The sequence below is a fragment of the Coturnix japonica genome, chromosome 19 (genome assembly GCF_054131305.1).
Source record: "Coturnix japonica strain WE chromosome 19, WE-NBRP24, whole genome shotgun sequence".
NCBI lineage: Eukaryota > Metazoa > Chordata > Aves > Galliformes > Phasianidae > Coturnix > Coturnix japonica.
In genome coordinates, this window is record NC_140681.1 from 12,488,129 (window position 1) to 12,514,452 (window position 26,324).

Below are 26,324 nucleotides of genomic sequence, written 5' to 3' on the forward strand. Positions count from 1 at the left end.
TTAATGCCATTTCTTATTAGCTATCATTATTGTGTAAATGTTGCGAGTACCAGAGAGCAGGAGGTCGGCTGTTAATCATTATAAACCCTGGTTTCTCCCTACTTAGCAGTTAAACCTTCAGGATCATTTCATTTCTTTAAAGCACATAGAAAATTGGCTTTTCCCAGAGCCTTGGGTGTTCTAGTGAGCAGTACCATGGACTTAGTTCTCAACCAGCTTTCTTAAGTTAGTTGGTTAGATCTTCTATTTAAAGATAAGTTTCATCCCATCCTTCTGCAATCTGGTTATGATTACTGGTTACTGCCACCCGCAGACTGATAAACTTATAACAGCTGCATTGCAGGAAATCACCTCCAATTCAACCCTGATGTTGTATGGATGTCTTTAGTTAGCTTAAATAGGCTTTTAACATTCATTTTTTGTGTGTGTGTGCAAAACACCTATCATTAATTTTGACTCGAGAGATCAAACAGTTAACAATGTGTTGATCCTAGCTTACTTCCAAGTGATGTATTGTATCATTTCTGAGAGTTATGAGGGGTTGATATTTTCTTTTACTAATGCATCAAAGTCGATAAGTGAATGGGGCAAACCCGCGTCCTGGGAAAGGAAGCTATTAACAGCTCCACTCGGAAGGTTCTGAGGGCCACATTGCGTCATAGCCCTCGAGTTTATTGAATGTTAACTCTTTTTTTTTTTTCCTTAACCAAAGGAAATGAGTTTCTATAATCCTCTGCTTTGAGCTGCATCCTCAGTGGGGTAATGAAAAATGACCTATGCCATTTGATAGCACACTACTTTGCACACAATGGGTCTTCACAGGAGCAAGCACAATGCAACTCTGCTTTTTGCTTTTACTTCTTGTTGAACACACAATGAATTTATTTATTGTTGATCTACAAGGCACTAGAACAGCACAGGCACAGCAGGGGAACTGCCCATGCATAACCTGGCACGGTAAGAAAGCAGACCCAGAGAAAATGACCAGTGCTCAGACCTGGGAGAGCAAAACATTTTTATTAGGAGGATCTTGAAATGGCAGGTTCTTGCACACGCAGAGAGCAAGGCAAATTGGTTCCAAGTACAGGGCATCTGCTTCCTTGAAAACTTTTTTTTTTGGCAGAATTTGTATGTGAGTTGGGCATGTTGAGTGATTTATGGGGCCATTAAACATACACTAAATCAATCTCTATTAGGAAAAAAAAAAAGTGCCATGTACTTAAAAAAGGCCCTCGAGCTAGATTTCTGAACCCAAGGTCTGATGTTGCAAGGCAAATGGTCATTGGTAATTTGGGAGATGTAACATGAACTCAGTCAGTCAATTTGGATATGATAGCTTTTAATGTTCCATGAATCCAGCAAAATGTGTATCCAATTAACTACTACTAAAGGACCTTATTTATAAAATAATACTTTCGTGGTCAGGTTGCGCTTTTTCCATTCATTTCTGTACACAGTTCAGGTTGCAGATTGCGTGTGCATGATTAATAAAGGAAAACATCAGTTTTGTGCTGGCTGCTATTGGCACTGTGCTGGGGCTGGGCAGAAGGGCTGTTTTGTCCATATAACCATGATTTTAAGCTGAGAACTGAGATAGTGAAGGGTCTTCTGCTGGGACGAGGCAGCAAGAATCAAAGCATGACGCTGTCTTTTACTGAGGAAACTCTCAAAGGAAAAGACACAAGAGCAGGAAACACTGAACTGTCAAAAACCTCAGCTGTTTCCTCAGTGCTGTTTTGGAGCTAAAATAAAATGAGAAGGTGATACAACTCCATCCTTCACTCCATAGGAAACCTTCTTCCCTTGAAAACACATCCAAGTGCACAAAATGCATGCATCCCAAAGAGCTCTTTTTTCCGATAAAATTTCATTTCAAGGCCAGGCAGTGGGCAGACATTCACAAACTCAGGCAAAAGGAGGCTTTATGAACTCCTCAATGAATTGCCTATGCAAACAAGCGGAACGTTCAAACGGAAACAGGCCAAAAGCATTTTGTGAATAGAGCATTAAGATATTTTCTTTTGACATGGTTAGGGGTGGAAAATCTGGAGCAAAGCCCTACGGCTTGTCACAGAGAATTCTCATGTGTGTATGTATGTATTCACACAGAGAAGGGTATGAGGGTGACAAGTAAATTCCCTGACACAGTAAAAGATGAGATGGCAGAAACAGAGGAATGTGTTGCAAATCCAACAGTGTTTCTCACCCAACTTCAGTTTTTCATTCCCAGCTTTCCTCCAGTCCCGTTTTCAGTTGTTTCTTTATTTCAAACCAAAAATTTGGTGTGAAAAATGCAAAAACAACTTGTGTGGTAAAAACAAAACAAAGGAAAAAGAGAGATGGTGACAGATTCTGCCACAGACATGAGTGGAAATGTAGCTGGGTACCTTAGACTTGCCCAAGACTCAGGTCTCTCCAAAAGAAGCCCTCAAGCCACAGCACAGTGCCCTGGAGCACTGGGATGATGTAGGGGAAATGCCTGGAGCAGAGAATTCATTTTGTGTGGAAGAGGCACTAGAGAGGTAAGATCTGGATTCCATATATGCCTATAGGAATCAATAGTGGTGACAATATTAGGAGCAAACCTAAAATAAGTGATTATTTTGGCAACACAATTTAACCATGAGTGAAACAAGTAGACAGTGGACTTTTCCTTAGTACAAGGAGTGCTTCTGTGCATTAGTAAATTACAGGAAAGCACAAGGGTGTGCTCCTAAAACTGTGGCTGAGCAATTTACTGGAGCAGATGAAGAGCAATGGAAGGAGAAATGGGGAAACTAAATGGGCAAAACCTGAGGCTGAGAGATGTCTTGAGGAAATCTAGAGAAAACACCAAATCTGGAGGCACTTTCTAAGCTGCATTAATCATAGAATCACCAAGGTTGGAAAACATCAGTAAGATCATCAAGTTCAGTCATCAGCCCATCATTAATCATCGGGTTTAGTTGGATCTTCCCAAAAAATGTAAATTGCTGTCTCAAGATACCAATCCCCACAGATCAACGCTATGCAGCCTCTGCCCTCTGTGAGGGCCAAATCTATAACCACGGGATCTCTTTGCACTCAAACTTTCCTGCAGCAGTAGTTCAGGCATGAGCTATCACAGGATTTTCACTAAGCCACAGTTTCTTTCCTCTCCTGCCTGCACAGCTGGTGGAACATCCCAAGCTGCACACACATGCACACACACCATGGCATTTCTTTTGCTTTTCATTTGCTTATTAAATAACAAAACAACTCCCCTCCCCCGAAATTAACTTTTTTTTTTTCTTTTTTTTTTTTTTTTTTTTCCCAAAGCAAGTGGATAACCAAAATAAACAGAGAAGCGACCTCCTTCATTTTCCCTCTGTGAACCCTCCAGGCAGCTTGGAGGTAGAATGCCCTTTCTAATTTCATTGACAGCACTGTTGATATATAGGGTAATTTTATCTTAACAACCTGTAACAAAGGATAAGACAGTAGTCATCTTACATTCCAGACAGTAGGAGATGTTTACTCATTCTCCCTGCAGACTCTCTCATCATTCATCTAGACTTTATTAGGATGCCAGGAAATGGGAAACCTATAATTTAAGAAATGTATCACACAGGGAAACTTCTGTTTGGTAAATAGAAGGTAGCTGGGGATGTGAGGATCATTTGCTCTTTAAAAAATGTTCTCACCAGTTTTCCCATCCCTTCCCAAAATTCTGCCTTCAATTGAATATTTTACAGGGTGCAACACTGAGAAAAACCGTCCTTGGACACCTCAGGAAAGACTAGGAGATGTCCTCATGATCCCAGCACTGGGCACACAGCTCTGCTCTGGGATCCTGCTCCTGTCAGTCTGCAGACTGTGCTCACAGCAATGGCTGCAGCACTCAGCAGGGTGCTGGCCATGAACGTGTGTCTTCTAGCAGGGATTTTTTTGGGGTCTTCAGAATGATTGCATTGTCTGGGATAGCAACATGCTCTGAGCAATCTCCTTTCTTTGGGCCAAGAGGAGGGAAAGGCTGAAGAAAGCATTGGTGGCAAATATTCTTATGGGTTTTTGCTTCCTTAGCAAGTTTCACACGAACATTCGTTCCTGTTTATGTAGCTTGACATGAATGCCTGGCTTTGATTTGAGGACAAACTGCCCCATAAACTCATGAATGTCTGAATTTAACCTTCACCTTTCCCCCCTAACCTTCACTCTTGCTTTCTCCTTCATAATTGGTGACATTCTCACAGCTAAATTTAATAAAATACGCGCTACTGAGAGTGAACTTGATTATGAGGACAGACTGAGGCAGAGAGGGATGACGTGTGATCCTGGTCAATGCAGGGAGAAAATTCCTTCTGAAAATGTGTTAAGAGTGAATTTTTGCTGCTTCAAAGCACACCGCTCAGTGGCCAGGAAATCATTACAAAATGACTGGCTCCTCCCTCAAACAAGGGAAACACCCGAATTCATCAAAACCAAGTGCTTGAAGTGCTACAGTGTATGGATCACAGTGCCTATCAGCCCATCAATCCATGCGGACTGCAGTTGTTTCAAGAGATTATCAGCATCTCTCTAGGCACAGCATGCTCATCCTGAAAGGAAGCAGTCACCAATTTTGGATACCAATCAAAGGAACATTATTGCTTTAAGTTGTGCTTCAGACTCCCTGCCCTCCAGTTGTCAGCCAGGAGCATGGCTTTCTCTGGCATACTTCCGACAGCTGCCACTGCAGTTGTGTGGGCTGCACAGACTTCACTTACGCTCAGATTTGGCCATGTGGTTTTGAAGCTTCTCACCCTACGGCAATCTCCCAAAGAGTGTGGTCTTTGTCATCTTCCAAGTAGCCATTAAAATGAGAGTTGAAGTCAAGGTCATGTTGCACCACAAACCTTTGAAGAGCTTCTTTGCGTGCTATGTAAAGCAAACCCAAAAGACCACTGCTATACTTACTAGGTCAAATCCATCTCTGCTGTGAACTCCACCTAATCCAGTAGAGTCACTGAAGGGTTGAATGTGGCCATCTCCATGATTATTAAAGGGCAGCTAAAGACCTCTCATGTTTGAACATATCTGATCATAAGCTGTTGAACCGTCAGATGCAGAAGGAGAGACACGGTGTTGTTCTCTTTGCATTTATAGACCACTTGGATATGGACTGCGTCTTTGGCAGCTTGCTGGAGGTAATTTATCCTACATATTTGTTCCTGAAAGGAAATTCGGTTTTTAAACGCAATCACGGTGAGGTAGGAAGAGAGGGAGGAGGTAATTGAGAGGATAAAAGGCGTAACTTTAATGACAGGAAAAAGAAAAATTTGCGAGCTCAAACTAATGCAACTTCCAAACTCAAATAGATGTCACCATGGTGACAAAGCCTCAGACTTCAGAAAGTTTTTCCTCTTCCTATTTGTGGTGAGCTCTGGCACCCTGTTAAATACATCCAAAGCCTGCAGAAGAATCACTGGAGGCATCTGATCTAGCAGAAGATTTCCTCATAATAACATTCATTAGATATGGAGAAAAACCACGTCTCAAGTTGCCTTCCTGCCCCTGAACACTAAATATGTGCATTTTGGAGCTAGAACTGTATAAGCTTTACTCGTATAAGGGGGTGGATGATTTCTAGCACAAGAATTCCAGCAGGGAAGCCTGAAATAAGCACATTAGGTTAATAATCTTCAGAATCCCATTTGTCCCAAGGTCTGTGAATTCAAACTTGGTAGCTTAGACATGTGTTTGTAACTGGTTGTTGTTTTACCGCCATTCTGTGATGAACTGGAGCATTAACAGCCTCTCCTTAAGCAGTACTAGTTGTCAGTGCATTGTAGAAATGATAGCTGTTAATGTAAATTAAACATGGTGACGTGATAGCACAGTGCTTGTCCATCCAGCTCTTATCAGGGTGATGCTCCCTCCTGCATTTCCTCTCCTGTTTGGCTGCTCTCCAGCCTGGGACGTTTAACAACAGGAACATTTTCATCCCTCACTGCAAGTAGCAGCAAACAAAATCAGCCTTTAGGTATCTGACCAGAAAGATCTCTTTAGAAGTATGTGATGCCACATGAACCTGAGACCTGTAGTGGGTTCTTCTGTGAAACCTAGCTGGGTTTGGGCCTCCATGTTGACCAGATATGTCTCACTCAACATTTGCCAGCTACAAAAATGTCACAGGCCCAAATATTTCAGGATTTACTGCTGCAGAAACTCTCCAGTGTCACCTTTCTCCCCTTTTATGGCCCAGCCGTAATCTTAAATTTGGTTGAAAACAAAGAGCTGCCTGTAGACAGCTAATCCCAGAGACAGAGCTTTGTGTGAAACTCGGAGGGAAGAAAAGAAAAAGAAAGAAATCACTGAGAGGGATTGGCAGGAAACACAAATATTTTTGGCTAATTTTCCCTAGTGTTCTTCAGCCCTGGTTAAGGGTCAAATTAAATATCTCTTCTTTTGTCCTGGCCCATTCCACAACACGTATTCATCAAGGCAGATAATTCAGCAGACAAGAGAAACTGCAAACGTGAGGTGTGGTGGCGAGCCCTGCTTTCACTGCTCACATGGAGGGATTATCTGCCTTGGCAGCAGTGACATCCAGGTTGGATAATGCTCAGGTAATGCTCATAATTACACAGCAAAGCCAGCACGTAACCCAAGTCATTTCAGCAGTGCCTGCTGTACCTGGCGATGTGCTGGGGCTGCATTTATCGGAACAGTCCCAACAGTGCCAGATGTCCCTGCACACTGCACACCTACTCTAGGAAATGTATATGTGAAAGATGCAGAAAACAAGCCAGTACAGATGGAAGTTAGATACATACATGGACAGCAGCTGCATCTCCTGTCATATTAGTACAGCAGGTATACATACAGGCAAAATGGATCCTACAGATTTTCCCATTGGTTTTCAATCATGTAGCAATTACTCACATTATGGATGCTAAGAGGAGAGCAGAACTGCACTTGGGCAATCTGTTTTACCTCACAAGGTATATATGAGCTCTGTATGTGCATAGGCTGCAGAGAGATGCTTCCCAACAAGGCAAGGATCCCACGTTTGCCAAGCACTCAATAGTCTCAGTCCCTGGATCCCATAGAACCTCATGGACCTGCTCTGGGACAACTCCAGTCCCCTGGTGGTATTTAGGACTCAATTTCCCAACTACTACCCAGGACAGTTTGTGAAATCAAAGAAGAGGGACGACCAAGGTTTTATTGGGAGCCTTTCCACTCGCTGCAAACTGCGGGACATTGGATTACAGTCTGTGCCTCCTTGATATACAACACATGCTGCTGTGTAGGTGCTTACCTGCTAAAACTGTTTTGCTTTGTCCTATTTCTTACTTGGCTGCATATGGTTTGTGTCTGTGTATGTTTGCAAATCTCTTGTGGCATTTTTTAAGGAGCCAAACTGTTCTGAACTGTGTTGTTTTATGGATAGTGTGCTGCATTGGTACCTTGCAATGAAAAGAACCCAAATTGTAAGCAAAAAAAAAAAGTAGACTCCCTGCCCTACGATCAGTTCATTCAGTGTGGAAGAATTAAGAATACTAATACACAGCACACAGGTCTCTGCAGTCATTGGATCTGAATAAAGCACTTCCAACTGTTCTAGTGAGAAGAGATTAAATACTAAGTGTGTTGTTACAACATTTCTCTAAATACGTCAAAGCAAGAAGCAAGTCCAAGATTAAAATCTCTGTAGCAGAACTTGCAGATTGTACACTATTCAATCAAACCATTAAGACGTTATTCACAATCACAGCAGCACAACTCAGCACCCTTCAGAGGGTGGAGACCAGTAGCCCTGTACTGAGGGAATCACTGCTCTTTCAATGTGCCTTTATCATCCCTGGTGGGTGCACCCTTACCTCCATATAAGCACTAGCAAACACACTTTCAGGCACCTCATACACATCCCTGAACAGGTAGGATTTGTGAGGACCAAAAGTGGTTTCTAGCACCACAGCACAGCTTTTCAGGGCTCTGAGCAGCACAGAGCAAGGCTGCTTCTGATGGGGACCAGATCATGCTAATTAAACCTTCATAAAGCCCTGCCCACAGCTATAAAGCCTGCTGCTGTGGGTTAATGCAGGAAGAGGCTGCCAAACTGCTGGGGCATGGAGGTGCTGGGAAAGCACTGCAGCAATGCCTGCAGCAGAGCCACAAACCCTGCAAAGCCCCGACAGCAGAGAAGAGAATCAAAATGCCCTGCCCTGTTTATTTCTGTGATGCTGCACAACAGGGACCAACCCATGTGGGCCTCTGCTGTAGCCACAAATGGGGAACAACAGCTGTGGGGCATCCTTGTGTCCCCACGTGGGTACTGACAGCCCTACACCGGTGATGAGGGATCATTTACCAAACGTCTTAACAAACCAAATTAAGCCAAACAGTTCTTACTTCATGACGAAGTGGGATAACTTCACCCTACTAACAAAGTGAGGTTGCAAGATTTCGGATTATTTGTGCTTGCTGTACAGAAATGCTGCCTGACAGCACCCTGAGCTCAATGGGACTTGCTCCATGGGGGTCAGTCCTGCCAGCCCCTGTCCCAAATCTGGCCACCATGTGCCACTTGTCACAGAGGGGGCAGCAGGTACCTCGCCTCCTCTGCCAGGAGGATTCCCGTCCACAAAGGAGGAACCCAACACCCTGCTTCCTCCCGGGGAAACCTAGAAAAGCCGCAGAGCTTCCCGCTCGAAGCCCACCCCCAGCAATGCTCCAGAGTCTCCCATTGCCTTTCCCCACCCCTCTGCCCTGCGCTGCCCGCAACGCGATTCACGCACCCTGCAGCTCCTGGGACGGCGCTGCTGACCTCTGCCGGCAGCGAGCGGCGCGACCCGAGCTCGGCAGCCACGGCTCCGTGATGCTCCTGTGCGGTGAACTACACCGCTTTATCTCTGTTCCTAACCTTTTCCATTCTACTGATGCAGTATCTGACAATATCTGACATCTGACGTCCTCCGGACCTCATTGTGCCTTCCAGTACCTAAAGGGAACTTAAGGAAGGAGAGAGACCGACTTTTGACACGATCTAAGCGATGGGACAAGGGGGGACGGCTTTAAACTGAAAGAGAGGGGATTTAGGTCAGATGTGAGGGCAGCGAGGCACTGCCCAGAGCTGTGGTCCCCCATCCCTGCAGGTGCCCGAAGCTGTGGATGGATACTGGGCAGCCTGAGCTGGGGGGCAGCCCGGTCTCGACAGGGGGAGAGGGAGGAGCATCAGATCCCTTCCAACCCAACCACGTTATGATTCTGTGGTTCCGTGACTCTATGAAATTATTCTCGAGCGATTCTTCTACTATTGGACTGAAATAGGTTGAAGTCTTAAATACCTGCCGTGCATTTCCTTCACGGGCTGTAGGGGGCGAGACGAAAATGGGGTAGAGAAGGGGAACCGCAGCTCCTCCCGCAGCGGCGGGCAGGGGGAGCTCACGCTGCGCTGATCGCGGCCCTTTGCTCCATCCGCTGCTGCGACTTTTCGGCGTCCGGACCATCTCTGCTGTAGCAATAAGGCGATGTGATGTGGGGCACACGCAGCGCTACCTACAAAATGCGGCCAGCGAGCAGAACTCGGCCCAGTGCAGGACGTGCCAAACCATCTGATGCGCCGTGTTCTTCTCTGCAGTTACTTTGGGAGCAGCAACTGGGCCCATGTAAACCTGAGCTTCAGGTGTGTCCCTGCATGGAGAGGACCAGCGCTGGTGGCAGCAGGACCTGCCAGCTCCTTTGTGGTGTGCATCGCTCCTGAAGAGATGGGAGATGGCTCCTATGGGCCGAAAGTCCACGGCTTCTCTGCTTCTGTATTTGATTTCAGCAACAAGAAACGTGAACTTCGAGTGCGGAGGGACACCTTCACTCTAACACGGCCCCTCTGACATCTCAGCCATTACAAAGGGCTCTGCACATTTTCCTGCTCCCTCGTTCTAACAAAGGTGGTTGGGGAGCGTGTTTCCTGACACACACACAGATGTGTTTGCTCAGAGCTCACTCCTGGGGGTGGCAGATATGCCAGAAGGTTCCAGAGGATCCTTACAAGCCATTCCTGAGTTGTAACAGCACAAGGACTGGTTATCTCACCTGGTACCTCTCCAAACACATCCCTTAGAACAGCTGCAATGGTGCTGATTTAGCATTTCCAAAATATTCACATTCCTATTTTAGCAGCGCAGAAGCTTAATTGCTGAGCAAGTATAAACAAGGAGTTCCAGTTACAAAATCCTCACAAACACCCAGGATTCATCACCATCACCATCATCTTCTTCTTCTTTTTATTTTTTTCATTACATTTTATTGCCTTCCTTTTGTAAACGCCAGAAATACAAAGGCTCTCATTACGGAGTCATGTGCTGTAGTTCCCCACGCAGGACGATGTGCGGCAGCCTTTGTGAGCTCTCAGGCAGATCTCTGATGTGCTCCATGCCAGCGCTGGGGGATCCTCACTGTTTCACACATTTGCAGTATGTCGCCATAACGTTACTGCACAACCTGTGTGTAGATTTCTGCACAAAAATGCCTTCACTTGCTCATTTCTCAAGACTATCTCAGTTTTCCATCCCAGACCAAGGCTAGAGCTCCACCCGATCCTAACACACACAAAGATTATTCCAAGCCTGGGGCAGAGGAAAGAGCTGAATGTGTACCAGTGTGAGCCACGCTGGTTGTGCCCGCAAGACCGCAGCATCGCAGTGGGGGCACGTGCATGGGATGAGTCCCTGTGCCCTATTCTGCTCTTTGGAAGCTGCATCTCATCTCTGCTATCAGAAGCTTTTGGTTTCAAGCTGTGCTTAATGACAGTGGCTGAAAGGGGATCCTGCGTTCAGCAAGGCAGCTCCTCTGGGTTGGTGGTTTACTGCTCTCCAGAGGTGCAGACGATGTGATGCCTGAGCTGCCTTACGTGGGACGGACAGCCCCAGCCACCCCTGCCCTGCTCAGCACCACATCCTGAGTGATGCTTCTCACGTAACCTCATGCCTGGCAGGGAGCAAAAGGGACCAGATTTCAGCAGCAGCTGCACCAATCTCACGACTGTTCTGTGCCCTCCATCCTCCACATCTGCCTCCAGCCCCAGCAGGAGCCACTGCAGAGCCCTTTTCTCAGATAAGCTCAGCTTTCCCTCCGCCTCTTTCACGTATCAAGTTGAGCTTTCTCTCCCCATTTCCAAACCTCTTCATAACAGTTCCTCTCTCTCTCATGTCCCAGTCTCACCTGTGCCTCAATCGCCATGCTGTACTTTTCCCTGCTTTCACACCATTCTGGTTGCCTGGAATAACCTTCTCACCAAAATGCAGCAAGCTGTCTCCAGCTCCTTTACAAACCAGATGAATATCCACCTGTTCCCCTGACAGTATCCATATGTCTCTTTGTATTTGTTCTGGAGTGTGGGAGGCTCTTTGCACTACTTGGGCAAGATCCAGCTCCTACTGAAATCAAGGGAAACTTCTCATTTATCCCATGGCATTTGTACCAAAGCCTCAGTCTACACATTTAATGGGATGCTTTCCTCATTTTTCAGTTACTGCAGTGCATCACAAATGTTTAGAACTGTACTGAATTAGCCAGTAATGATTATAACTTAATGGCAATGATACAACACCACCAAAGAGATAACACTGCTGTTAACCATCTGAGAAGTGCAGCACATCATCACTGTGTGTGTAAAGTCCCTTTATATGGCAGTGCTTAAAATACAGCACACAAGGAATTAGGGCACCTATGATGTGGACCTCAGCTGGGGGTGAATCCCTCAGGTCTAGCTGTGCTTGCTGATGGAAGCTATCTCTGCATCAGAAGAAAACTGTCAACAATATTTGTGCGGAATCATAAACATAATAAATCTTGCCAACTCCCCTGTGAACTGGCTATTGATTGCATTTATCTCTGAGGCTTTTTGATACTGGAGCTGGAGGCTGCAAACATAAATACCGCCTTGATGTGTTGCATATGCCATAGCTTGATTTAGTATGTTTGATTTGAGGCTTAGTTTTGGAAGACCCTCAGCATCTAGCCTAAGGCACCCTGCACAGCCCAAGAAATAACACAAAGATCCCAACAAACCACATGTCAGCCTTCCTTATGCCCTCAGGAGTTGAACTGAAGGCAGGTGTGTGCAACTATGGGCAGAGCAGACACATCTGCAGCCAGCAGCACACCAGCACGAGGCGCAATGACCTGAAAGCCAACCCAGAGCCACCTCCTGGCAGTTCCCCAAAACACCTGAGCAGAGAAGCTCTGCAAAACATCAGCATCCACTATTGGTGGTGTAAGGAGATTTTGCAACATTGGAGGGTCTGCAAAGCATGATTTCCTCACTTGGGTCCTCACATCAAGCCCAGTGTTAACCCTGACAGCTGACTGATGGCCTAAGAACTAGAGCCAGATCAAACCTTTCTGCTCACTGAAAATGAACAGAGGAGAGCTGCAGCATCCTGGAGACCTTGCTGCCCACCCTTCTGCTCTGCTCCTTATCAGAGGCCGTGTCTCTCTTGGCTATTTTTTCATGGCTAATTTCCATTTTGGCCTCGTCTCCTCTCTTAGTCAGGGCATTGCCTCTAATTTGTGTTGCAAATTCACCAACATGACTGTCAGAATATTTGTGCTGCTGTGCAAACGGGAGGCAATCCTGCCATACATTTTAATGTCCATAACAACTCATAGCAAAGACTTTGAATGAAATCTTTTCCAAAGTATGAAGTATCACATGTACTCACATGGTGCATCCAACTGTCAATTCTATAAGCTAAACAGAGAAGGATGATGGGAGCTGAACTCGTCCTTATATCCCCAGTGATCCATAAAAGCAGAGGCTGATAAACCTGAAAGAAAGGCACATAATTTCAACAAAATTTTTTTTTTTTTAAGTCAAATATCACATCCATGTTGTTTCTTAAAAAAAAAAAAAAAAAAGAGAGATTTATCTTAAGTATTTGGTACAATTGGTAACTTAAAAAACCCAACAGCATAGGACAGAATGATTTATGTGCTTTCTCTGGCAATTTCCAAGTTACGAAAGTACACTCTTGATACAGAGCTGTTTATAACATTCCGATCTAAATTAGGTCTTCCTGAAAGTTCAGCATTCTGGGTCTACAACAGGAGCCTCCCAGAGATGCTCTGCAATCAGCTCAGCCCTGCCTGCGATCAGAGCAGAGGATGGAGCCAGGAATTCTCAACATCTTCATCAGAGCTCTGCCAGTAACTCTCTCAATTACAATTAGTTCAAATCTTCCAACTTTCAGCACCGCCAGAATGGAGCACCCTTATGGAAGATCAGGAAGAAACCGAGCCCCATAGGAATGAGCACAAATTTTGCACTGATTGGGATGAAGATGTCAGCCACAGCTGGGTGGTGTTCTGATCTCCACCAGCTCCCAAAATGGCCTCAGCAGCACTGAGATTCCATGGGATGCTGAGCCTTGTTTTCCCAACTCAGAAGTGAATGGCTTCTCCTTGCACCTGTGCAAAGCTTCTGAATTGATGAAGTACTGGAGGAGTTTGTTCTTTTGTAAAATGCAGTGTCTGCAAACTGCTGATGTTGATTGCTTTTTTTTTTTTTTTAATAATAAAAATGGATTAAGTACAGAAGCAGAAAGTCTCACAGAAGAATTGGCCCTCCAGTCCCAAGCTGTCACTTTAAACAAATCTCTGCTGCTTGGTTGCACAGAGCACATCTCCCTCTCACAGCTCTTTCTAACCCCCTTCCCCAGCTTTTCCCCTGCATATACAGAGGGCTGCTCCTGGTTCAGACCACATGAAGAAACACCTCCAAGAAAGACTTTTTAAGACAGAAGAAGCATCTTCCTTGGTCCAAAACAGATGTGTGAGGACAGCCCAGGCAAACCATAATGCTGACAGCCACAGACTGTGCCCGTGGAGAGCAGAAGAGGTGCATCCTCCCACCCTGTCCCAAGAACATACACAGCATCTGGGCCTCACGCCCTGATCTCGGGTGCAGGATTCATCCTGTGCCTCTCAGTAAGATGTCAGTGTCACTTTGTCAATGGATCTAAAAGCAAAGTCCCCTACAGACCTGTGTGTAACATCCAAACAACAGACAAATGCCTGAGATGGATTACGCATGAATGCAGTGACAACTCGGCAGCCTTTGCATTGTGCAGTTCTGTCTATTCCCAGTGTCTGAGGACGGGTGGCAAAGAGAATGCATTAAACAAGAAGAAAAAGACATTAAACATCAAACGCCCCTTTGCTTCTGACAATTAATTGAGAAGAAAACCTCATAATCAGTTGCAGATTTGCCTGTGTGTAGCTAGCGTGACTCTGCTCAATAATCACACTGCAATCCGGAGCAGGGAGCATGGTTCTCATCTTTGTGTTACATGGGGACAGGGAGGCAGCGGACAGAGCAGAAAGGTTAAAGGTGACTGGGGGAGGCTGCTGGTGGTGTCATTGTCTCCAAGTTAGCCAGAAACAATGGAAACCAGTGTGGTCTTCAGTGCAGCCTGAAACCCGCTCCGTATCAGGAGCTGTCAGTGGGAATATGTGCATAGAAAGCTGCCCTGAAGCACTGAGTGGGCAGAGCAGATAGTAAGGAGGCAGTGCTGTGAAGGAACCACCCCTGAACCCTGTGAGGTCCAACAGATCCAAGTGCAAGGTCCTGTACCTGGGCAGTGGCAATTCCTGCAATACAAGCAGGGGGACAGAAGGATAGAGCCTCGCCTGAAGTGATTCATCCAGATATGGACTCCTGCAGGAGAGACACGGACCTGTCAGAGCACGGGGCTGGGGTTGGATGGGGCAGTCAGAGCCCCTCAGAGGTTGTGCTGCTCTCTAGCCAGGGGAGTTGGGGCACAGCTGTAGTGTTGCTGAAGTTAAAGCTGATTGATTCCCCCATGTTAACAGCAAAACCAATTACTGCAGCTGCTGTCCCAGCCACTCCCCTGTTACAGTATGGAGAGATCAAGCACAGCCCTGCATCAATCTGCCCCCATTGCTTCCACACTGTGATGTGAAATGGATAAAACAAAGAGGCTGATCAGAGATACTCAGACTTCTGTGCTCACCCCTGGAGTGAAATAACTGCAGCGTGGTGGCACTCCTGACCTCCTCCCACATGAGTTTGTTGCTTTGCGTTCCAGAATTAAGCATGCTGAACAAGGAGTCCCTGGTGCACACAGCATTGAATGGCAATGAATTAATTGGAAATGGTTCAGGAGAGCTCTGGAGCAGCAGGAACCAGTGGTGTTAAGCTCTTCCAGGGCAGATTCTGGAAGGACCTGGCTGGATCCCAACAGCAGAAGAAAGGCAGATGTGCTCTGCCCTCCCTGATGCTTTGGGTCTTCCCTCAGTCTGTGGGTCACATTTGCTATCACCTGAAAGCAAAACAGCCTTGAAAGTAAGCATACAAGCAAATGTGCTAATCTCTTAGGACAGCACACAAGTGTTTATATAAATGATACCACTCACTTCAGGCTGAATTTAATCATCAAAGGAGAAAAAACACAGTTTGTTTGGTCTTTTACTAGTCAAAAATGGCTGGTATTTAATAAGCCCTGGAGCCAGATCTCAGTAGGACAGGCTTTTTATGGGCCAGAGGCACCTACTGTTCCATCCCCTTCCACTCACAGCCACTGACCTATGTCCAGCTGACTTGAATTTACTTCCTAAATCTGATGCTTCACCCAGTTAGAAAAAAAAAAGGGGGGAGAGAAACATGGCATTTCTAGACCACAGTTCTTGGTGTCACTACACATTACCGGTAATTTAGGAATGCTACAGAACATCTCAAGTTTAAAGTACTTTCATGGTTCCAATGGAGAGCTAAAACAGATGGGGTTTCAGCGTGACCTTTCAACCCACCAAACACTGTTGACCCAAATTATAGTTCAACAAAGCTGCTCTTGGATTCATATTACATTTTGGAGAAGCAACAGGGATACAGTGAGAAGGGGCCAGCACTTCGGTGCTACTCCTCACGCAGATGTATTTGTGCCAAAGTCGGTGCTCAGTGCTTTGCCTCTGCTATCTGTTAGAAATGCTGGGAAAGAAATGACAGGATGGGAGAAATAATAGCTGTGGTATTTCACTGGGAAATCAAAGACGGGGTCAGAAAATCAGTCAAAAAGGAGAGGTGCTCCAGGAGAAAACCCACTTCCCCCACATGCAGGATTCCAAAAGCAGGAGCTGCAGTTTTCTGGTGGCAGCCAGGAGAGGCTGGTTGTTATCATGGGGTGGGCTGCAGGGGAAGGGCAGTGTGCCCACCCTGCTCCAACACAGCACACTGAGCCCATCCTGCTGGGAACCGCGGCCCAAGCACTGAGTGCCCGGCACCGCAGCACCCTGCTAACACTGCTAAAGTTCCTGTCAATGTGCTGTTATTGTAGACATGACAGCACTAAAAATAGTGCTGGTATTTTTTTAGCAGGCTTGTTGTTTTCAGGAGCTCCGAAAATATAAAGGGTTCCATAAGAGCTAAGAACAAGCTTGTGAAATAGTCTCACTGGAATACAAAACCACTTGAAAATATTGTTTGTTACATTTCCCTATGAGCTCAACAATAGACCGAGCACAGCCTTCTGCTAAAGCACTGGATTTATTTTACTGAACATTTATTTTACTGTAAGAAAATGTAGGGGAACACCCCATGGCACTTAGCTAGTTTTTATCTGTTCTAGGCGGCAGCCAAAGTCTGGGCTCTCTCAAAGTGTTTCTGAAATGCTGTCACCATACCAAAACCTTATTCCTTCTCTTTGCCCCCCCATGATAGAATGTCCATGATCCAAACCTTAATTGTCTCTGCCTGTAAAGACAAAACCTGAAGAACAACTCCATGCCCTTCAAGGGGAGATCAGCTGCTGGAGAAGGACCAAGCTCATCTTAACCTCCAACAGACTGACACGTGTCCTAATTGTGAAATCTGGATAGCCATGTTCAAAGCAGCTTTTTGTAACTGCTGCCCACGTCTATGGCTGCATGCTGGAGCATTGCCAGAGCCTCTGCCCTCCACTTTGCTCTGCTGCTCTCTGGTCCAGCATGAGGCTGTCGAGGCAGAAGAGAACCACGAGGTACCCGGTGGGGAATTTCCCAATACATCATCCCAGGAGCGCTCAGTGCTGAACAAGTAGGAGCTTATCACCATGTCACTGTTCTGTAACTGAAAGAGGATGACGATGTGCTGGTAGCTTGCCAACATTTTGTGTTGCAACGTTTTACAGATTATACCGTACGATAAAGGCGCTGCATTTAATGAGTTTTGTCAACTTGGTTATCGCTTTCACATCGCACAAAGCAAGATTGGGGCCAGACTAGCAGTTATGCAGCCCCTTTCATCCAAAAATTTCAAAGTGATTTGTCTGCATTCATCATGTTTCAAAGCTGCCTTGTGAAAGATCTGTGTAGGCTCCCTAAGAGCATCAGGAATGGCCACAGCCATCCTGGTCCATCCTCACCAAAGTGACTCAAAAGGGTTTGCCATCCCACAGGTACAATGCTGCAGCACACCTGTCACACCTCCCCTTCCCACTCGGACCAAAGAGCTCCCCACAGAAGGAAGGGACTGCAGAAGCAGCCAGGAGCTGTGCAGGTTGTGTGATGGGAGTGATGGACACTGCCTGCAAGGTGTGCTGCGCTGCCCTGTTTGGATGTGGAAGGATGGAGGGAGGCACAGATTAGCATTCATTATATTTGATGACAATGAATACATACATGTACTCTTTCCTCATCTTCTCACACCACTTATTTTCTGTTTTTAATTACTTTAAAAACTCTAATTTTGAAAGATTATTATTTCTTTAATCAATTTCTTTTCCCCGCACCCCAAACATGGGCTTCATGTTCCAGCAATGACTGCAAGTCCAAAGGAGACAGATTTTCTGTCCCCGCCCATGAAGAGCAGTTGATTCACTTAAAACCATGCCAAGGTCATATGCAAATCTTCCTAATAGGAGCAGCTGCTGGACTCACAGCCCAGGGGGTAAACACAAGTTATGTTCATGCGGCTGCCCCAACCCCAGCCCCGATTGCATTCAGGTAGATGAAACCACGTCACCATGAGCTTGCTGCAGCCATGGCAGGTAATTGTAAAGGAGAGATGGAGCCCATGTATGCTGTGTTCAAGCAGCAGGAGGGAAGCCTGCATAGGAAAATGTGTAGGAAAATGTGTCTGGGCTCTGCAAGAGCAAACTGGCACTGTCCTTGGGCAGCTGAGCCAGTCTGCAGCACATCAGGGTTTGGCCTGTGTTTTCTGTTGGGAAAACAACCTTCCATCTGGATTTCATCCTATTAAACCCCCCTGTGTGTTTTATTTGTATATATATCCCGTAACTGACAGAATGTTTTCTACTGTTCTAGGATATGCATGAAGAGGATACCTAGGAAAAAAGCTCTTTGGTGCTAAATGGAAGCAACAGCCTTTGTGCTGCGCTCTTCTAAAGCCCGTCTGACAAAAATACCTGGAAGAAGCTAAGATAGGGGAAGACTAAACCAAAGCTGATGGAGAAGGGAAAGGCCTGGAGAAAGAGCAGGACTGAAACCTGCAGCTGAAACACCCTGAATATCTGAACTGCTTTGGTGGCAATCAGATGTCTCTGCTTTGGTGGCAGGATGTCAGGTATCTACAACAGGCTTCACTTTGTCCTTTAGAAAGCATATAAATTTAGGATTACCTTCTTCCATACATGGGATCTCACTACACTGCTTGTCTTCTGCTTCATTCACACCCCCTGACTTAAACTATCCATCGTCTCTGATGTCTTTCACTGTGGACAGTTTATCCCTATTTTTCTTTTAGGCAGCAGTTGCAGACAGATCAGCCTGCAGTGCTCCCTCATCTCTTGTTTGTTTGCAAAACAGATGCAAACAGATGCAAACCATTCCTACTGCTAATCTGACGAAGGATGAGCAGCCAAAGAAATCCTCTGGCCATCTCAAGAAATAACACTGTTTAAATGGAGGAAAGCTGTTCTTAATTAATAATGGAGTATGGAACATACAGAACATACAACGTCGAGACTGGGGAGAAACACTGCTGCTGTTATCCTGTCCTAGAATTATATCGATGACACCAACACACCAATCCCAGCAACTTGGGCTGTTCCAGACAATCATCAGCAAAAATAAAATGGCTCCACCTACTCACCAGTGAAAAATGAACATCCTGAAAAGAAATCCTCCAACTTTCAGTCGTTCGGGGCTTTGTGCAGCATCTTGTGGCTTTTCCTGGTGCTGTTTTTGTGATGTTGACAATCAGATCTCCAAGTGACATCAGTACTGGAGGGACAAAAGAAAGAAACAAAATGAAATGGTTACAGCGCAGACATTCTGGAAACTCAAAGCAAATAATACATTTAAAATGCACTGGGAAAAAAAAAAAAAACCACCACCAACAACATAGTGGATCTTAATTAAGAGCTTTCCTTTATTATAGAAAGCAAAATCATGAACAGCTTGTGTTTAAACTTCTATCAGTGTTTCCAAACAGTTGAGGACTGTCGCCAACAAAACATGCCGTGTGGCCACGCACAAGAAAATTGTCAGCTTGGTTGGACCAGAGTGCATTAACATCTTCCAGCTCAATGCCAACACAAGTCCACCAAAAAATAGCCACATAATTCACCATCTAAACTTCTGCATGAATCACAGGATCCTATAATTGCCCCCAAGTGGCAAAACCACAAGCATGGAAGCAAATGAACCACGATAAGAGTCACTCATTTTAAAAGCATCATAAAAGCCCAAACACAAAGCCTAGCAAGCAATGTCCTTCTCCACATGGCAGAGCTCTGAGCTGGCTGCATGCACCCCCTGGGTGCAGCCTGTGCATTTCTACGTGCTGGAATTCGGCCGCTTCGTGACAATATTCCAGACATGGAATTAACACTTCTGAAAGCTTTTAGGGATCAAACGATGCCCCCCTTCACACATTTTTTCAGACCGAGGACAAGACGAGGCAGCCTGGTTCGAGTTGGAAAAATAGCTCAGATGGCACTGAAAGGGGCGGTGGTGAGAGGCTGGGGAGCCGGGGCAAAGCGTCCCCTGCCCTGCCTCTGCCTTCATCCCTGGGGCATGAATCTGCTGCCTGAAGTCCTTGGGGATCCTGTGGACAGAACAGCACACGCAGGAAAACACTGTTTGTTCTGGAGTTACTTGGGCAGCGAGCACTGCACTGAGCTACGGGATCCTTGGTGCCCAGCACACAGCCTCACACCAGGAGGGAGCCAGCATCCTGCCAGCAGAAATGTGGGTGGAATGAAGGGCAGCACCCACCATGGGACTGACACAAAGTCATCCCGTGTGGCCAGACAAGGCTGCTTTGGTAGGTGGCACATCCAGAGCGAGCGGCAGCGCTTTGGTTCCTGTGATGGACTGGGATTGCTGCTGCTGTGTTGGTGGTGGTGAAGGGAGCTGTGTTACATGTCCCACACCCACGCTTGTTGCAATGGGAATTAGATGCTCAGTACAGTACTTGCAAGACCCCAACAGCTTGGCTGTCAAAGCTGTATTTCAGTGGGTTTTCAGGTGTCTCAAAGCCCCATTTGACAATGTGTGCTGGGTTCCTTCAGGCGCTATCTTTCCTGGGGATGTCTGACTAAACAGAAGTTTCAACATTCAAGTCATAAATATCTCGAGACAAGCCTGTTGATTCAGTGAAATGTGTGGTTGGCTCCTATTGTAAATGCATTCACAGAAAACCTCACAGTGCGCTGCCGCTTGGGACTGCTTGTGAGCAAAATAAATGACAAACATTTGGGGGGTTTTTTAATAACATTTTGATACATTACAAAGTGGCTTTTCTTTTAGTTTTACACCACATCGTTTGAGATGACATGAAGCAACATAATTTGTCAAGACGAGATATATAAAAATAAATAAATAAGGAGGGATTAAAAGGAAAGCCAGTTCTGAAAGTTTGTTAGTTGGAAAAGGCTGTAATTTAAATCAGAAATGTCTGGATTTGATTATTCTGACAAGCTAAAAGGAGACAACATTTTGCTACACATTTATGAAGCAAAAGCGAAGTGGAAGGAAAGCAAGGTCTTCTAACTGATGCTCCATCCCTGCAGGCATTCAAAGCCAGCCTAGATGTGGCTCTGGGCAGCCTGGTCTGGAGGCTGGTGACCCTGCACATAGCTGGGGGTTGGAACGAGATGAGCACTGTGGTCCTTTTCAATCCAGGCCATTCTATGATTCTATGAGTTTCAAGCCCTTCTGCCTCTGGATTCCAGTCCAGATCTGATAAGGATGGCAGTGCCACACAGCTTGCAGTTTCAGGCTCCCCGCTGAGCCAGGCCATGGAGCAGCAGGGCAGCTGTATCACTCCATGGCAGACGAGAAGGCAGGAGATGCTGCTGTCATGTTAAGGATGATCTTCCTGCTGAATACAGCCATAGACAATGGCAGGCAAAGCCAGCTATCAACCACCCCTAGGAAATGCACAAATCTTCACACTCCACAAATCTCCCCACTGTAACATGCAAAGCCACAGTAGCGACGGGGCAGATATTCCCCTCAGAAAACACAAACCAGCACCTCTGAAGACAGTCGAGCAGAAATCAAACTGACCCAAACAGAGCTTCAAATTGTAGCAAAGAACAAAATCAAACATCTCCAATGGGAGAAGGGGAAATTCAGTTTATCTGGATGGAATGGCCACGGTCCCAGAGCCCCCACAGCTGGAATGGCTGAGGGCTGTCCTGGAACTTTGCTAAATTTCACCTCAATGAGTGGATATATCGTTGGAATTAATATTTTCTGAGCAAAAACGCACATTTCTGAGAATCAGCATTTCCCACTGGAAGCCTTTTTCTTAAAATAAAATGAATTATAATACGGAGCTTGTGGAGCACTTTGAAGAAAAACAGTATTATTAAAACAATACTCTTGTAATTCCAATAATTACTATAATAAAACTAAAAGGATTATATGATTATATTCACATTATGGCATTACTTTATGTCTCAGAGGATCCTACATGAATTATAAAAAGAAATTATTACAGGAGTTTCTTAGCAGCTCTACCAGCCCCTTGGGCTCAGTGGCAGAAACAAAAAGCCTTTAACTTTCTAGAGCCCTAAAAGCTGAAAGTAGCAGCTTGTTGGAATGGCACACGTATAATCTGTGCTTATGGTTGAATGGCAGCTGGCATTTTAACAAGGTGAGTACAAACACAGCCATGCCAAAGCCAGCCCTCTGCTGTGAACAACAGCAAATCCAACCTCCTGGGCAGCACATCCAAAAATTCAGTCCTAGCTGTAGTCCCTTTTCTTTCTATGCGCTCATGTTGACAGCCTTCTGCGAGATGAAGCTCCTTTGCTTCTATTTACTTCTCAGGCAAAAAGAATAATTCCCCCTTGCTGAGGTTTTAAGCCCAATTCTTTAATTTCGAGATATGCTGAGCATGAGATTTTCAGCCTGCTGCTCCACGCCCTTCAGCTCATGCCATGCCTCACTTGGCAGCTTGCTTACAGACACATTTCTATTGGTAATATTCAAAATTCTCAAATGGAAAATAGCTGCTGGTATGTGAATATGGCCAAATTGCAGGACAATTTCATTCCCACCAGTTGTTGCCACACAGTGTGAAATTGCAGCTCACATTACTCCATACTATGGCTTGCAGAAATTTGGACCAAAACTTTAAAAATATTAATGTGCATGCAAATGCAGTCTTGCACATTAATCAAGCAAGCACACTTAATAATGTGGTGCCTTGGCTCTATGAAATGATAGATCAAAGCAGAACAAATGAGAAGATGGAGCCCAAATTAACACATTAACTGAAACAGAGCACTCTCAGATCCTGGAAACCACTCTCTGTCTGGGTGTCACATATCCGATTACATTCCTCATAACTCAAACGACAGAACAGACGCAGTGGAGCTAGGATGCCGATTCCTACTCATCACCAGCTCCTCAGAGTGATTTTTTTCAGAGTACTGGTAATTATCTTGAAAGGAGAACAATTAAAATCCAGTGTAATTGGAAGTCTGGTTATGGTTATGGATGAGTCAAACTGCTTTGGAAAACGAACACAGAACTGTTTGGAGCTCCATTGGTATTTTATTAATCATGTCATTAAAATGGATACATGAAGTGCGTGCAGCTATACAGTGGGATTTTCAAAAGCTCTTGCTTTCCACACTGCTCCTGGTAAAGCTGTTACGAGTTTTATTCCTTGAGTTTAATGGGAGCAGAGCTAGGCGAGAACTGAGGTTTTTTTTCAGCATCCCACCGATATTGTTTGGAGGAAGCCAATTCTCACACCATTTCTTTCTGGTGACCCCGTAAACCTGAAATTATTTTCCTGTTCCAGCAGCAGCCCCGGGCCTGGAGTACCTCAATCCTTCAGCTCAGGGATGTGGGCACACATCTTCCTCCCAGAGGACAGCCCATGGGTGCTGAGCCTCATGTGGGGTACGGCGCATGAGATTTGGCCTTATGCAGCTCAAGAGTCACGCAGCAACGTGGAGCAGATGGTTAGCATCAGAGAGCTGTTCGAGGAAACAGAGTGGAGAGTAGAGAGCTGAAAAATAACTTAATGGGAGATTTATTTGTGGTCTCTGGTTCAGGACTGTCTAAGAAACACCAGCAGTGGTTGGTACTGTCAGCTCATCCCAGATAACAGGAACCTTGGACCAGAAAGATTTGGACTTTTTGTTTTACAGAACCAAAACCTAATCGGACAAGAACAGGTCGAAACAAATAATGGCCTTGAGCTGCCCTTCAGGCTGGCAGCCTCAGGCATCAGAACTCCACAGCAAGACGTTAAGGAGAAAGGAGAACATAACACCAAATGCAGAATTTCAGGGATAAAGTTTTCCATTGTTCTGCTTCTGAATCGATTTGTTAATGTTGGAAACTGGGACTGAATTGAGCTGAAAAGATGAGCAATTGCTCATCCAAAATAAAGGTAAAGAATGAGCATTGGGGACAGAAGCTCAGTGCCCTCTCCTGCTGCTGCTCTGGCCACCTCCAGAATCACCTCTCCAGGTGTTGGACAACCCAACTCACTGCTGTGAGGAGTGATCGGAGATGGCTGGGAAAGCTGCACCATCAGCAAAGCCTAATGGCAAAGATAACTTGAAAACCATGGCCTTAAAGTTAATTCCATTGTTTGCTTTTGTGCAACAAAAACTTTATTGTAAGAACCCACCTACCCAGAGATGAATCGCACCCATCATTTAAATTGTCTTTCAAAAGGTTGCAAAAGATGTCAGACATATTCCAAACTAAACAGAAAAAAAAGGCTGTGCTAAAACTAAAAGGATTCCCTGAAAAAGATGTTTTAAGATCTTCATTTTCATTCTGCAATTAAAAAAAAAAATCTACTTACAATCCCCTTGAAAAATGATCCCCTTGGAATGAATTGTCTTAATGCTTTACATCTGAAGGAAGCAAGGTAAGACAGTGCTACACTGCATTCTCTTCTATCTGAGGGAAGCTGGAAATAATCTGGAGAAAAGATTATTTCCAACTTTCCAGCTCTTTTTCTATAATTAACAGGATGTAAGACATAACAAACAGAGGCTGAAGAAAACCACAAGCTCTCCATATGGGGCTTGGTTCCTGTTTACTAGTATCCTGTTTACAGCACAGGCTTTGATGGTCAGATATCAGGCCTCTCATGTTCCCAGAATGACCACACTTATTCTGCACTTATTTAAGGCTAGGAAGGCTTTTTAATAAAAAAATATGTCGAGGAAACAAAGCAGAGAGGGATTATAACAATATGCATCACTACGGAAATACCAGGCTCATTGTTACAGAGTGCAGCATTACCAGATTCCCTTTTGTGTGAACAGAGCGGGGGGATGTGGGCCACCAGTTTGGGTGGAGGCAGAGATGGAGCCCTCTCCCTCCTGGCACTGTCCTGTCTGGTCACCTCAGCTCAGGTGGAGGATGGGGACGTACTATTGCCCGGGGCTCCCCAGTGCCTGCAGTGCATGGGACACTGGGCTGGACAGCCTCCCATCTGCCTTTCTTTGGGACTTCTGCTAGGAGAGCAATGGCTGAGAGAAGTTCCATTTAGCATTCAGAATTTTCTCATCGTTTTGTAGCTCTGCGTCCTAAGAAAACTTGCAAGTGTTTATGCAAATAAAATCAAGACTGATTGCTAGATAACCACTGAGGTAACATAGCGCATAGCAGCTTTTATCTGTAACAGAACTGAGGAATTGTCATAAATAAAACTGCTGAAATTATGCCTTGCAAATAAATGCATTTTTATTTACATTTTGCTTATAATTCTTTCATAAATATCTTCTCATTTTGGATCTGCTCAGTGTTGGATATGGTTTGCATCCAAAGCCATGTTGCTGTACCAGACTTACTGATGTCAGATGCTGACTTTATACACCGAATTTTTAAGGACAGCTCATCAGCAAGTCAATGAAGTTACACTATTTACATCATCTGACAGTCTAGCCCTTACATAGTCCTGTCTGTATCAACCAGAATCATGCTTTCTCCACACTGGTAACACAGATCAGATATTATTACTTCTTTCTTCTACGAACATCACTCATATTTGCTGGAAGAAGAGGAAAGTCCCTGTGACTCACATAGAAGTGCTTTAATTAGCGCAGTCTGAGAAGGCACGTTGGTAAGGAGATGCTTCCTCGGGGAGATGGTCTCCTGGGAAAAAAGCCAACGTCTAAAGATTTCTTGGAAAAGATGGAAAACAGATGGAAACTTTGTCAACACTATTGTTCTGGTATGTAAAGTATTTTAGTGCCCCTGAAAAGGATGAGATTACGAACTTCAGAACACGGTTAATTCATAGTGGTATCTTTATATGGTTTACACCGTAACTATGCCTGGCCTCTAACAGAAGAAGAAAAGAGTTGTTTGGAGGAGCATTATGGGAGTGGAAGATTTCAATCTCATTTTGCCTGAGGCTTATCTGAAGAACTCCCCTTGGCCAAGATCTCCTCTCACAGCTCCTGATTCATACCAGTATAAACGAGGAAAAATTCTGGCCCAAAAAAATTATTAGGTTTAATATCATCATAATTACAAACAGCCCACTTCTCCCAGCAATTATGCACTGGAGATGGAAGTTTAACCCCATCCTCACTCCGAGATGTTAACCTTCTAGGTGATGCCTATAGCATACTCATACTCATCCTGTCTTCTTAATGGCTGCATCCCATACTCCTTACAGGAGGATGACTTTCAGTCATGTTATGAAATCCCCTTTGGAGCACAGACCCTTCAGGAGGGATGAGATGTATCTCAGAGAAGTAATTTTACAACACCTTAATAAGGTTGGGTTTGAACCCATAACTGAGATGCAGCAATCCGTAATCCAGTAACATTCCCAAGAGCCTTTCAACCAGAAAAGTCTGAGGTAAAAATGACTTGCGTGACACTTCTGCAAAGACAACAGGAGTTCTACCAGCAGAACTGAGTCCCAC

At 45.2% G+C, this 26,324-nt stretch overlaps 1 long non-coding RNA gene across 1 annotated transcript in view; it reads right to left on the minus strand.

Moving 5' to 3' along the window:
- Positions 1-12,664: 12,664 nt before the first annotated feature.
- The window catches only part of LOC116654281 (uncharacterized), a 162,036-nt gene continuing 148,376 nt past the window's right edge, over positions 12,665-26,324 (minus strand). The window contains exons 4-5 of the long non-coding RNA XR_014935828.1: positions 19,049-19,179; positions 12,665-12,770 (exon numbers count right to left, since the gene is read on the minus strand). This is a non-coding gene — a long non-coding RNA (uncharacterized LOC116654281). The remainder of the gene's footprint in view (positions 12,771-19,048; positions 19,180-26,324) is intronic.